This window comes from Solanum verrucosum, unplaced genomic scaffold (genome assembly GCF_900185275.1).
Source record: "Solanum verrucosum unplaced genomic scaffold, falcon-dt-bn FXZP01000183.1, whole genome shotgun sequence".
Classification (NCBI taxonomy): domain Eukaryota; kingdom Viridiplantae; phylum Streptophyta; class Magnoliopsida; order Solanales; family Solanaceae; genus Solanum; species Solanum verrucosum.
In genome coordinates, this window is record NW_026020430.1 from 4,616,989 (window position 1) to 4,630,533 (window position 13,545).

A 13,545-nucleotide genomic window follows, 5' to 3' on the forward strand; every position below is an offset into this window, starting at 1 on the left:
AAAATTCAGGTTATAACATTTTATTAAATTGTAAAAATCTGTTTTGAAAAAAAAAAAAGATAAAAAAGGAAAATAAATTGATTTCGAAGAAAAAAATAAAAAAAAACGGAAATAAGTGTACTAATTAGATTTCAATTGATTGATGATAATTATTAATTAGCATTACTTTAGTAGATTCAAACTAATTAGCAATATTTGTTTTCCTTAATTCTACCTAATCTGTTAAAAATAATTAAAAAATCTTATTTTATCCATTTTCTTCAACGTTTCTCTCTCGGCTTTTTTTTCCAGAATTGTTGTCATTGACGAGTAAATTGAGTTTTATTTTGTTTGAAAAATCTTGATTTTGTTGTGATGAACGACTTCTTATGTATATTAATTAAACATGGTGGTAGATGAGATCCTTCAGGTTAGTAATTTTTATGATTTATTGTTTGTATTTGTATATTACTGAAATAAAAAAAAACAATGAAACGGTAAATCATATTTTTGTGAAACTTTTTCTCTCTCTTTCTTTACGGTTATTTTATCTGCCTATTTCGATTTGAAATTAATTTTAGATGTTAGTCATTTGTGATTGTCCTCTTTGTTATGATTGAAATACGTTTATATTTTAGTTGATTCTTGTGTTTATATCTTTTGTTTTGAATGTTTTGTTTTAATGTTATGTTACTGTGTCTTTTGATATATATATATATTTTTTCATGATTCCTAGTCAACTATTTTAATGTGTTTTTTTTTTTTATTATTATTATTGTTATGTGAACACTTTCTTCGTGTGTAGATCTCATCCCACCATTAAATCATATAAATGTGAAAGAGTTTTACTGATTTTCTTTTTCAATGAAGAAGACGAACGTTGAAGATGGTGAAAGAGAAAAAATTTGTTCTCTATAAAAGAGAAACATGGGGGTGGGGGTAGAGCTGTCAATATGGGTTAGCCCACCCCATCCGGGCTAATCCATACAAGCTTTGACATTTTACGGGTCAGGCCAAGCTAGCCCTTTTTTTGTGTGGACCAAAAAATGGTCGGCCCAATTCACAAGTACCTGAGATACAGGCTTGCCGGGCCAGCCCACTTTTTTAAAAGTTATATATTTTTTTATAATTATTAAATTAAATTATAAAATAATTTAAAAATATTATCATAAATATCGACAAAACAATATTTCATGGTGTTAATGTTACTATTTGTTAATCAAATCCACAAATAAAATTATCTTTACAATATTTATTAAGATTTTTTTCAAGTAATCTAACCATAAAAAAGTAAAAAATAAACTCCTTAAAAATTCATGAAACTTATGGCGTATCTAACACTTCATGAAACCTATGGCGTATCATCTTCATTAAGCATATCTGAAGCCCTACCTATATTTCTCAAGCCCCACAAATCAGCAGGTTTATTCAGGCCGGGCTAAAAAGCCCTTTTTTTAAAATGGACTCCAAAAATTTTAGCCCAGCCTTATTAAATCCTGGGTTAGGCCAGACCTAGCTCATATTGACGGCTCTAGGTGTGGGTTTTACGTGTGGGTAAAAGAGGAAGGTGGGGGTTGCTGTGTGAAATCTGGAAAAAAAAATCCTAAAATGGTGGAAGAGATAATGACAATTGATTCTCTAATATTAATGTTATTTCTCTTACTTATTACTTATAATGTAATTATAAAAATAATAACTAATTAATTGAATAAAATAAATTAAATTATAAATTACAACTAATTTGTTAATACTTGTAATTAAACTGTTATAAGTAGTAATATAAAAAAGTACATCTAAATGCAATAACATTAAGCCTTCAATAGATATATGTAGTGATTTTTCTTTTAGGGTTCTGATTGGTTGGGCCTAATTTGAATATGTATTGTGGGCTGTGGGCCGGCTGGGGCGTGGAGTTTAGGGCTTCAAATTTAAAAATTAAAATGGGTCGGGTAAAATTTAAAATATTTTGACCCCTAAAATAAGTTCGGTAGAACCCGACCCGTTATATTACTCTTTGGCCTTCGCTGGCACTAAATTCTTTCCCTCTCCCCTATATCTCTCAGGCAAAAAGGGAGTACATTTCACATTTTTCTTTATTTACACAATGGCCACTCTTGTCCCTTCGTCAGCTACAACTTCTCCGGCAGGCTCAAAGCCTACGGTGACTGAACCGGAGAAAGTCGATTACTTCAACTTGCCTTATCCTATTTCTTATGAAGAAATCCACCGTGAAGCTTTAAGTTAGTATTGTACTTCATCTCTTGTTTGATTGTTGTGTTTGATTTTCATTCCATTATTTTTATCTGACTTGATATGTATTGGAATCATATTGAGGTGAATAGAGTGAAATGGATTTAAAGGATTAATATTAGCAACCCTAACTAGTTTTGGGTTGAGATGAAGTAGTTGTAATCTTTTGTCCCAATTTGCTTTAGATTGTTTTTACTGTATAGTTAGGCTAAAATGTAATTGAAGCTTTTAGTTTTAGCTACATTATTTTGTTAATTCAATTGATAATATCAGACATGTTAAAAATTAGTGCATTTTAACGGTTTTTTTTAAATGTTTACTTCTGCCCTGTTTAGTTTACTGAGTCAAATAAATCAGTTCCTATTTCCTAGGAAGTCTACCTTGATAGGTGTCTTAGTAAGTTACTAGAGTATTTTTAGGAGTTCAAGTTAGTGGCACAGTTTATATAGTTGTTGCATAATTGCTGTAAACCAGAGCTTCAGGAATAACATTATCTCTGTTCTATTTTCGTTATACTGCAAACTTCTTCTTTATCTGCTTATTTTTTGTTTTATGGTATCAGAGCAAGGTCATTGATCTGATTATTATTTCCATCTTCTTGTCTATCAGGTTTTATTAGTCTTGTTGGAGGAGATTGAAAGTTGCAGAGAAAAAAAAAACTTGTGCAGTATGGAGTCGGTAAATGGAGGAAACAGTTCAAATGCCCAATTTGGTGTCGAGAAGCTTGTAGGGACAAACTACAAGTACTGAAGAATGTGTATGGAAGCTTATCTTCAAGGTCAAGACTTGTGGGATCTTATTGTTTGTGCTGAAGCAGAAATTCCAGCAAATACTGTAGAAAATGCAGAACCACGGAGAAAATGGAAGATTAAATGTGGTAAATCACTCTTTGCTTTGAGGACTTCAATTGGCAGAGAGCTCATCGACCATGTACGTGATGTTAACCCACCAAAAGAAGTTTGGGAGATACTTGAGAGATTATTTACGAAAAAGAATACTGCTAGGCTACAATTGCTAGAAAACAAATTGGCAATGCTAACACAGGGGGGCATGTCTATTTTTGAATATTTCTTACGAGTTAAAAGAATTTGTGCTGAAATTTTAGAATTATATCCTGATGAAAAGATCGGTGAAGCAAGATTGCGGCAATTTCTTATTCGACAATAAAAGAAGGAGTACAGTCCGTTCGTCACCTCCATTCAGGGTTGGACAAAGCAACCTTCAGTTGAAGAATTTGAAATTTTGCTTTCCAATCAGGAGGCATTGGCAAAATAAATGACAAAAAGTTTTGAACCAGATACAACTCTCATTTCAAAGGATAAAAATAAAAATAAAATCGTATCCTCGAAAAGTAGGAACAATGAAAAAGGATCCAATGGTGAAAAAACTACTGGTGGCAACTTTGAGATTAAAAAGTGCTATAGATGTGGTAAAATTGGACACATCAAGAAAGATTGTAGAGTGAGGATCTCAAATGCAAATGTTACAAGTGAAAATGATGGAAACGAGCAACTCAAATGGGAGCAGTGCTTCACTGTAGAAGTAGATGAGCAAAGGAATGATGATGTAGTTCAAGCTCTCTACAACAATGATAATTGCACATAAGAATGGATCATTGATTCTGGTTGCTCTCATCGTGTAATTGGAAATGATTCTCTTCTTTCAGAGTTGCGCCAACATAACAGAGAACGAGTTGTTGTTACAACAAATAACTCGACATATCCAGTAGCAAATGAAGGAGTCCTGAAGATTGACGTTGGAGCTACAGGGGCTGTCAAGTTGAATTATGTATTTTACGCTCCAGGTTTGAAGAGAAACTTAGTTTCAGTTTCTCAAATCACTGATTCTGGAAAATATATTCTATTTGGTCTAAATGATGTGAAGATACTAGACAACGTGAAGAACATATTTGTTGATGTTGTTTTTACGGGTGAAAAGAAAGGTTTGTTGTTTGTCATGGCAGTAGGAGAAGCCTATGTGAAGAAGACAAGTCAAACAGATAGCGCAACAATTTGGCATGCTCGGCTGGGGCACTTGGGATACCAATTGTTGAGGTAAATCTGTTCAAAGAAACTGGTGAATGGTCTACCAGCTCTGCAAAATATTCATGAAGATGTAGTTTGTCAAGGTTGTCAATTTGGGAAATCACACCGTCTTCCATATCAAAGATCAGGATATTGAAGATCCACTATGTTTGAACTGGTTCATACAGACTTGATGGGACCAACAAAAACAACAAGTTATAGTGGTTTTGGGTATGTCATGATACTTGTAGATGACTTCTCAAGATATACATGGGTGAAGTTCTTGAAAGAGAAGAGTGAAACCTTGTCAAAATTTGTTGAATTTAAAACTACAGTGGAGAAGGATTTTGGGGTAAAAGTTAAATGCTTGCGTAGTGACAATGGAGGAGAATACATGTCTGACGCATTCTTTAAATATTGCGATGACAATGGTATTTCAAGGCAAATGACATGCCCTAACACCCCCCAACAGAATGGTGTTACTGAAAGGAAAATGGCTCATCTTGCTTCTACAAGCCTTTCCTGGTTGCATGATAAAAATCTCCCTCGAGAGCTCTGGGCTGAAGCTATTCAATGTGCATGTTATGTGATAAATCGTTTGCCTCTATGGCCAGGTAAAGCGAAATCCCCTTTCGAGATTCTATATCATGAAAAACCAAATGTAAATTACTTTCGGGTATTTGGTTCAACTTGTTATGTTCATATTCCAAAATCCTCTCGAACTAAACTTGACCCGAAAGCAAAAAAATGTATATTTGTTGGCTATGATTCTTATAGGAAAGTGTGGAGGTGTATGGACCCTGAAACCAAGAAATTTGTCACTTCCAGAGATATTGTGTTTGATGAAATATCATCCTACCATTCTGCCCAAAAAACTAACAATCAAGAAATGATTCTTGATGTTGATCAAGAACCTTTGGAGCTGATTCCAGAGAGAAATATGCAGGCTTCAAATAATGATGAAAGCTCAAATTCAGATGGTGTTGAACAACAAACCGAAAGGAGGTCAGCAAGAGAGAAAGGACAGCCAAGTTACTTCAAAGATTATGAGGTACACTTGAACAACTGCTCGATTACTTCATGTTTCTTTACAGAAGTATTGGATGAACCTGTAAGCTTTGAAGAAGCCAAAGGTCATCCTGAGTGGGAAACAACTATGCAAGAAGAAATTGATGCTTTGAACAAAAATCAGACGTGGGAGTTGGTGTCGAAGCCAGAAAATTGCAAGCTTATCACTTGCAAATGGATTTTTCGTTTGAAGAAAAATTCAGATGGGGTTGTCGACAAATACAAAGCTTAGCTTGTCGCACGTGGTTTTTCTCAAAGTTATGGGCTGGATTATGAGGAAATATTCAGTCCAGTTGCAAAAATGGTAATTGTAAGAACCATTTTTTCACTTGGAGCATCTATGAACTGAAAGTTGTGGCAGCTTGACGTAAAAAACGTTTTTCTTTATGGAGAATTGGATCGTGAAGTGTTTATGGAGCAGCCAAAAAGATATGTCTCTATGCAATATCCTCATTATGTTTGCTGATTAAAGAAAGCGTTGTATGGCGTTAAACAAGCATCACGTGCTTGGTATGGTAAAGTTGCTCAATACTTTATATTTTGTGGTTTTAAAGTTTCCGATGCTAATTCTAGTCTATTTATTAAATTAGAATCAAATGTGCATCTGATGGTCTTATTATATGCGGATGACATGATCATTACTGGTAATAATAATGCTAAAATCTCAATGTTGAAAAGTGATCTTTCGATTCGATTTGAGATGAAGAACTTGGGGGAAGTGGGCTGTTTTCTTTGTCTGAAAGTTGAAAAAACAGATAAAGGATATTTTATTTCTCAAAAGACATGCAAGGAAATTGTTGCAGCGCTTTGGCATGGGGGAGTTGAAAGAAAAAGCCACTCCAATGGAACCACATCTAAAGTTGATGAAAGCTGAAGGAAAGCCATTAAAAGATGCCAAAAAATTTCAGCAACTTGTTGGTAGTTTAATTTATTTAACTATCACAAGACCAGAGATTGCTTACTCCGTTAGAATCGTTTCTCAGTTCATGCAGTGTCCAAGAAGTTCACACCTTGATGCAGCAAGGAGAATTCTTCGTTATGTGAAAGGCTCACTTGATCATGGTCTTATGTATAGAAGACATGAAACTTTTATACTCAATGGATTTACCGACGCGGATTGGGCTAGAGATGTGAATGATAGACATTCAACTTCAGGGTATTGTTTCAATACTGGTTCAGCAATGGTATCTTGGTGCAACAAGAAGCAACCCATGGTAGCATTATCTAGCACTGAAGCTGAGTATGTAGCCGCAACTATGGCTGCATAAGAATGTATGTGGTTGAAGAGACTAATAGGAGAGATGTTGTGCAAAGTTAATTACGCCATTCAAATTAGATGTGATAATGAAAATGCTGTCAAGCTTGCATTAAATCCAATTTTTCATGGTCGAACGAAGCACATAGAGGTTCGTCATCACTTCATTCGAGAGAAAGTGTTAGATCAAGAAGTTATTTTGAAAGGAATTTCTACAAATGAGCAAGTCGCGGACATATTTACAAAGGCCTTAATAAAACCTAAGTTTGAAAATTTCAGGACTGCTCTTGGAGTTATTGACAGTAAGCATGCACTAAGGGGGAGTGTTAAATATTAGTGCATTTTAACGGTCTTTTTTTAAATGTTTACTTCTCCCCTATTTAGTTTACTGAGTCAAATAAATCAAATCCTATTTCGTAGGAAGTCTACCTAGATAGGAGTCTTAGTAAGTTACTAGAGTATTTTTAGGAGTTCAAGTTAGTGACACAGTTTATATAGCTACTGCATAATTGTTGTAAACCAGAGCTTCGGGAATAACATTATCTCTGTTCTATTTCCGTTATACTGCAAACTTCTTCTTTATCTGCTTATTTTTTGTTTTAACTCCAGACAATATATATACTCTTGATTTGAAGTTCGGGTGCAGGGGTTTTGGACGGCGAAAGGCGAAAAAGGGTCTGCCTCGTTAGAAGGTGAGGTGCGCGGCTAGGAGCTCGCCTTTTTGAAGTGCGGTGCCAATTAATATAAAAAAACGTAAAAATAATTAATTCCATATATAAATAATCAAAATCTCAATCAATTGCAATAACATATTAGCAAATATTTCAATTATAAAACTGAGAATAGATAGTAGATACTAAAAGTCTAGAACTTGAATGAGAATAATATAGAACAAAAGTCAAAACAATAAGAAAAAAAATAGAGGTAGAAGTAACTCTGAAGTCGGAAGAAGAAGAAGCAAAAAGAAATAAAGGAAGAAGATTTTTGAAGAAGAAACACGTATTGATTGGACTTTGGAGTCGCCAGAAAAATTTGGTTGGTCGCCAGAGCAGTCTAGTTGAGTCGACCAGTTGGAATCGCAGTCACAGTCTAAGAGTGCAACTATACAAATTTGAAAAAAAAAACCCTGAAATTACCTTTTAACTTTTAAAATCCTAAATTAGTTGCCTTTTTTTTTTTTTTAAAGATCATATGAAAGCAACACCTTTCTCGCCATTGTCGCCATGGCGTCGCCTTGCCACAAAGCTAATAAACGATGAAGGGTTGCCTCGCCTTTCACAACACTTGTGCAGGGGGTGCTAAATTGCTAACATAAAGAAGGGTTAAATGAGTGTGCATACCAGTATAGGATTTGACGCAAAATTTGTAGCTTCTATTATTTTATTTTTTGAAACTGTAGCTTCTATTATTTTAAAGTGTCTAGATTCTGTATCAGCTAACGTTTGGAAAAAACAGAAGTGGGATCGAACTTGTCGGATTCATAATCCACTGCAAGCTAGATTAGTATTGAACTGTTAGCAGAAGTTTTAGTGCATGTGAACACTGTTAATGGTTGGTTATTATTTTTGTTCATGTTAGTGTTGTTGCTGTCATCAATACTATGTCTCTTAAGTCATGATCTAGTTATCCAGTGTCTCGTCTGCCTAGGAGCTCCCACCCTTTTTGCTCCCTTAATGACTCAAATTCACAACCTTCGGGTTGGAAATGAGGGCTGCTTAGCATCTGAGCAACTCCCTCTTGGATGTATCAATTAATGCATGTCTTATCTTGGCACAGTGTCCTTAAAGCCTGAACTTTTTGAAGGGATGCGCTTTGACTTTACCAGAGGACTTAATCAGAGATTTTCACTCAGTCACAGGTAGATTTGGCATTTCTAAAGACACATATCAGATATATTACTATGCTATTCCCATTCTTGGAGGGAGAGAGATATTTTCTCAATTATGAAAGAAATCTGCTTCTACTTCTGTTAGTGTTTTCATGGGGCCCACGGAACTTCCTACTCAGTCTACAGATATAGTCAAAATTCCAACTGCTCACTATGAGTTTGGTGCCAACTTTATAGATCCAAAGGTGTGTAGTTGATACTATCCCTATCTAGTGTCTGAAACCCACATGATTATCTAAGTGTCGGAGCAATGAATGTTTCCCGTAGATGATGCTTTTTGGGAGAGTAATGACAGAAGGTAGCTGGTGAATGCAAGAGTGAGGTGTGAGTTGTCTGAGAATCTTGCAATGAAGGTTAATGGCCAGGTGTGTGTATTTGATTGCTTACCTTTGATAGTGTCAGTAAGCAATTAAGATATATCAAGAATAAGCCATGTAACTCATATTTTTCTACTTATCAGCTGACGGGTGAGCCACACATGTCGCATGGCATGGTTAATTTTGATTACAAGGTACCTTTCTTTACTCTTAGTCATTGGATTTAATTCATGCTTTCGGTTGGAATGTCATGTGGCATTCTATTTCTGATTAAGTCAACCCATACTATGCACAAACAACGGTATAGCCTAGATGACTTAGGAAGACTAACATTGCGTATTCTTGTCTTTTATTGTTTGTTAAGGGTAAAGACTACAGAACACAGTTTCAATTGGGGAATGGTGCATTATTTGGAGCCAGCTATATCCAGGTAAACAATCAAGACTTGCAACTCTGCAAATTAGCCAATAAAAGACATCATTAATAGCACTAATATTTTTCAAAAGTAAATGGCCTTGTCTCTGGTCATTTTCAGGAAAAACCAATTTAAAGGTTTCACACATTTATGTCCACAAGTTACATGAAATATCTTGAAGTTTCATACAGAGTCAATTTTGATTCAAGCAGGGAACACCACAATATTACAGCGTTAGAGGGTTCGTGTATCAGGGCTAGAGTAACGGTATGAATAAATATCACGATGGAAAATGGGAGTGAGACTTAGCAAGATTGGGAGATTGAGAAAGAGTAAACAGCAGGGTAGTTTCTTCTAGTGTCAGCGAGAGATAAATATCCTGTAGTGTCTAATTACAGGTTGTGTGTCAAAAAATAGATCATCTGGGAAAAAGCAAAGAAGAGAAAAAACTAGTGACTAATGTCAGTTCAAACATTTCCTTCGACGCCCAACTTGAAAATAACCGAGATATCTTAGTTTAGATTTGGAATCTTAAAGATGTTCCTCACCATCCTTATGATCCTAAAAACTAAAGTGGTAAGAAAAATATAAACAGATCGTGCCGCTCTTTACTCCATATGATGCACCACTTATGCATAAATCTTAGGTTTTTTGTAAAGACAGTTTCTAGATTGAGTGATGTTCATCATATGTGAATAATACTGCATAATTTTGATATTTTTAGCATTGAATTAAATACTCAATGGCCTGGAGCTCTTGAATCAAACATAAAATAACAATAATTTTGATAACTTTCACGGGACTTGTTACACACCAACAACTGAAAGCAATTTGATATTGCAGTTTTCATCACTAATATATAAGCAGGATGATTTTTATCTTGTGCTTCCTTCGATTGTGGTTGTAGTTCATTTTACTTATTTTTTGGGTGTATGTCACATTATATTTATTTCAACCTCTTGATCAATCAATATATACCTTTATATCTTTTGCAGAGTGTCACTCCACATTTCGTCTCTAGGTGGTGAAGTATTCTGGGCTGGTCAGCATCGTTTTGTAGTTCAATTTTTATTTGTATTAGACAGATTTTGGGGATATTATAGTAGCGTTTTCTTCTCTTTTAGAGGCATTTGCCAGCAACTTAAATCGACCTGGCCTATTTTATTTCCTTGTGATTTGTTCCCGTAAATAATTGTGTTTTAATCGTGCCAATCAGGTGTTCTGGATTATAATGGTCTAATGATTGACACATGCTTGTTAGGAAAATATTTGATCCATTCTTTAAAAAGTAAACTACTTGTTGTATTTCCTTTTCTAACCCTGCTGTCTCTTTTACTCCTATTAGTTAATTTCCTGTGTTTGTTTACATAGTCGTCATGCTTAAAAGTTGATGGACTTCAATTTTTACCATTAGGCATTTTGTTCTCTTTTTAAAGGGTTCAACTAGTAAGCTCCTTTGAAAGAAATCTCTGGAAATGTTGAGGCCATTGTTGGGATCTCCCTGTTCTCTGTATTATAAACTCCTTTAGATTAAATTGGAAAGGTTTTCTGGAAAGCAAATTGCTTTATATTTGTAGCTTGTCTTAGTTTTTTTCGTGATACAGAATTTCATGGAATCGACGCTGTTTCTTTTCTTCCTTTATAAAACATATTTAAGCAGTTTACAGTAGCACCTTTATTCATTGTGTTGTTATTTGCTGATTTCACTAGAATTTAATATTTATGGTTTTTGCTTAATGAGTGTGTTACAACTTGCTTGGTTGCTTCAAATTTTCTGTTAAGTAGTGCATGTTTCATTCTGCCTGCAGGTTGCTACAGGGCAAGTTGCTAGCACTGGAATGGTTGCACTGGGCTATGTTTAGATAGTTTCTGACAAGGTTTTACAAAGGCATTCTCTATTCTAGAGATAGAGTTAATGATGAGTTGGCTTGGTAATTGCTTAAAGACTTTCTTCCATGCAGGTGTCTCTAGCATCAGACTTTATGTACAACTATATGTCTAGGGATGTAACAACAAGCGTTGGTTATGATTACATCCCTCGGCAGGTAATTTATGTGGTAAACAAACTATTAGAAATGTTTACTGGAAAGCTTTGCACTTGCGAGTTGTAGTTTACTCAGTATCTATCTGTCATCTGGTTTTGATGAGTGTATTGCACTGCTGGTCAGGTCAGCTGCAATCATGTGCGCTAGTTCAAATGGTGTTCATGTTTGATTCTGGCAAAATTATCTTTTAAATTTAAACTGATTAAATGCAGACTCCAAGAGATCATTTTTGCTGATTTTTTGACACCTTGATGCCAGAACGACGTCAATATTCTCATTCCCTTCTGTAAAGACTCTTTGACTACCACCTCTTCCGTGTGCATATTGTGTATGCAGCATCCTTTCATGCTTGCTTTCTCATTTGCATCTCCTCTCATTCATCAGTTGAAATACGTGTAAGGTGGTTTCTTCTTCTTTTGGCAGAAGAAGAAACTGAGTGGGGAGGGTTCTATTGCCTCATTCCCGCACATAACCTGAAATCATCCCTTTTATAAAATGTAACATATGCTATTAAGCACTTCCTTATTGACATTTCATGCAAGATTAGGTAAAGAAATACTTTCAGCAAGTGTTAACTGCTATATACATTTCAATTTGTCTTTTGTCACTACAGCACAATTAGAGGTTGCTGCAAACTACAAAGGAATACAAGTTTCCTGGATTTCAGTTGTTGTATTTCCAATTGGCTCGGACCCACATCTTTTGGGGTTTTGCGATTGAACTACTTCTTTGGTTATTGGGGTGTATTATGCTGCTTTAATTGCAACTGAGGACAGGCATTATTCTAGTTGCTACACATATTATGATGATCACAAGATAGTTAATCTATAAGTCTAAGTTTGGACTTTCTCATGTTGTTTTGGGTGCATAGCTATAGTTGGCTCATTTATATTAAAGGTGGTCAAGATCAGTAATATTGTGTGCATTGCAGTGTCGTCTTAGAGGAAAGATTGATTCCAACGACTGTGTTGCTGCTTTCCTGGAAGAACGCCTGAACATGGGTCTTAATTTCATTCTTTCTGCAGAGGTAGGTGTCATATGTGCTGCAGGTCTAATCCTTTTTCTTTATATAATTTTTCTTCCCCATCCACCTCTCTTTTCTCGGGTGCAGTTTTTTCCTTCTTAAGGGGATGGCATACAAATTTCAATTATGCTTTACTCTTTGAACTTTTACTTTCAAAACAAGTTCCGCGCTTTTACAAGTGTCTATCTCATGCACTTTGGCTACTCAACTGTTATAAATCTGCTCCTGACGGTGCCTGCAGATTGATCATAAAAAGAAAGGTTACAAGTTTGGGTTTGGGCTGACAGTGGGAGAATAGAGGAGGCAGTCAGTTTAAGCAAGGATAAACTTTTAATCGATCATATCCGTGGAGCTAAAAGCATCGTAGGTGATTCTTTACCTCAATAAGAATCAACACATCAGTTTTGTATTTTTTTTCATTGAGAAACCTGCTATGGAGCATCAGGTGCTGCAACTGGCCATCAGTAGTTGATTTTGCAGTGTGGTAAGGGTGCATTCATGACCAAATTTAAACGGAGGGCAAAAATCGTTTTATTTCCTATAGTCAAAAGGCATTATCCCTTTTTCCTGATAGAGAGAAATATAAATTCTGATTTAGTGTATATGGATAGTGGCATTTGCCCAGGCTTATCCCTATTCCCTACTTGAAAATTGTTGATGTAATTCTTTTACATTCATTTCATGTTATTTGCGAAGTAAAGAGGCGTTAAAGGTGCACCATAAATACTTGGCACATAAACATATAAAGATCTATTATAGGTACGGTGTGGTTTAGCGGTCAATGAAAATGTGAGATTCGCGTGTGAAATGGATTAGACGTCGCAAGGACACTAGGGGTCTCGACTGTGAAATATGTACACTTCCAACTTTTCTCCTCCAATATCTTTATCAGCATCGCTATTCGCTTCAAAGCCAGACTGGAATTAAACATCAGTATTTTCAGCTGTGTAAAATGGTGGCTGATTAGGTGGTATCTTTCTTATAAGGTAGGTTCAGAATCGATTTTTCTTGCCAACGTATTGAGATTAAAAGAAGAAGAAACAAAGGAAGACCTACTTACTGTTAGTTAAATAAATCAGTTGCTTGAGTTACTAGTGGTAGTTAGAAGTTTGTTGTAAAGTTTGTTATGCAATAGCATGTGTTACACATGCGTTAGTTACGAAAGATGAGTCGGTGCACTTCATATAAAAAGAGTGCATTTGTAATGTAGAAGACAACACAAAAACAGATCATTTTGATTCATTCGATCGTGACATGTCGAACTCATATATGGCGATCAA

The 13,545-nt window shown here is 35.3% G+C and overlaps 1 pseudogene; it reads left to right on the forward strand.

Annotated features, from left to right (window-relative positions):
• The first annotated feature begins 2,083 nt into the window (after positions 1 to 2,083).
• Positions 2,084 to 12,380, forward strand: LOC125807786 (mitochondrial import receptor subunit TOM40-1-like; annotated as a pseudogene).
• Positions 12,381 to 13,545: the final 1,165 nt, after the last annotated feature.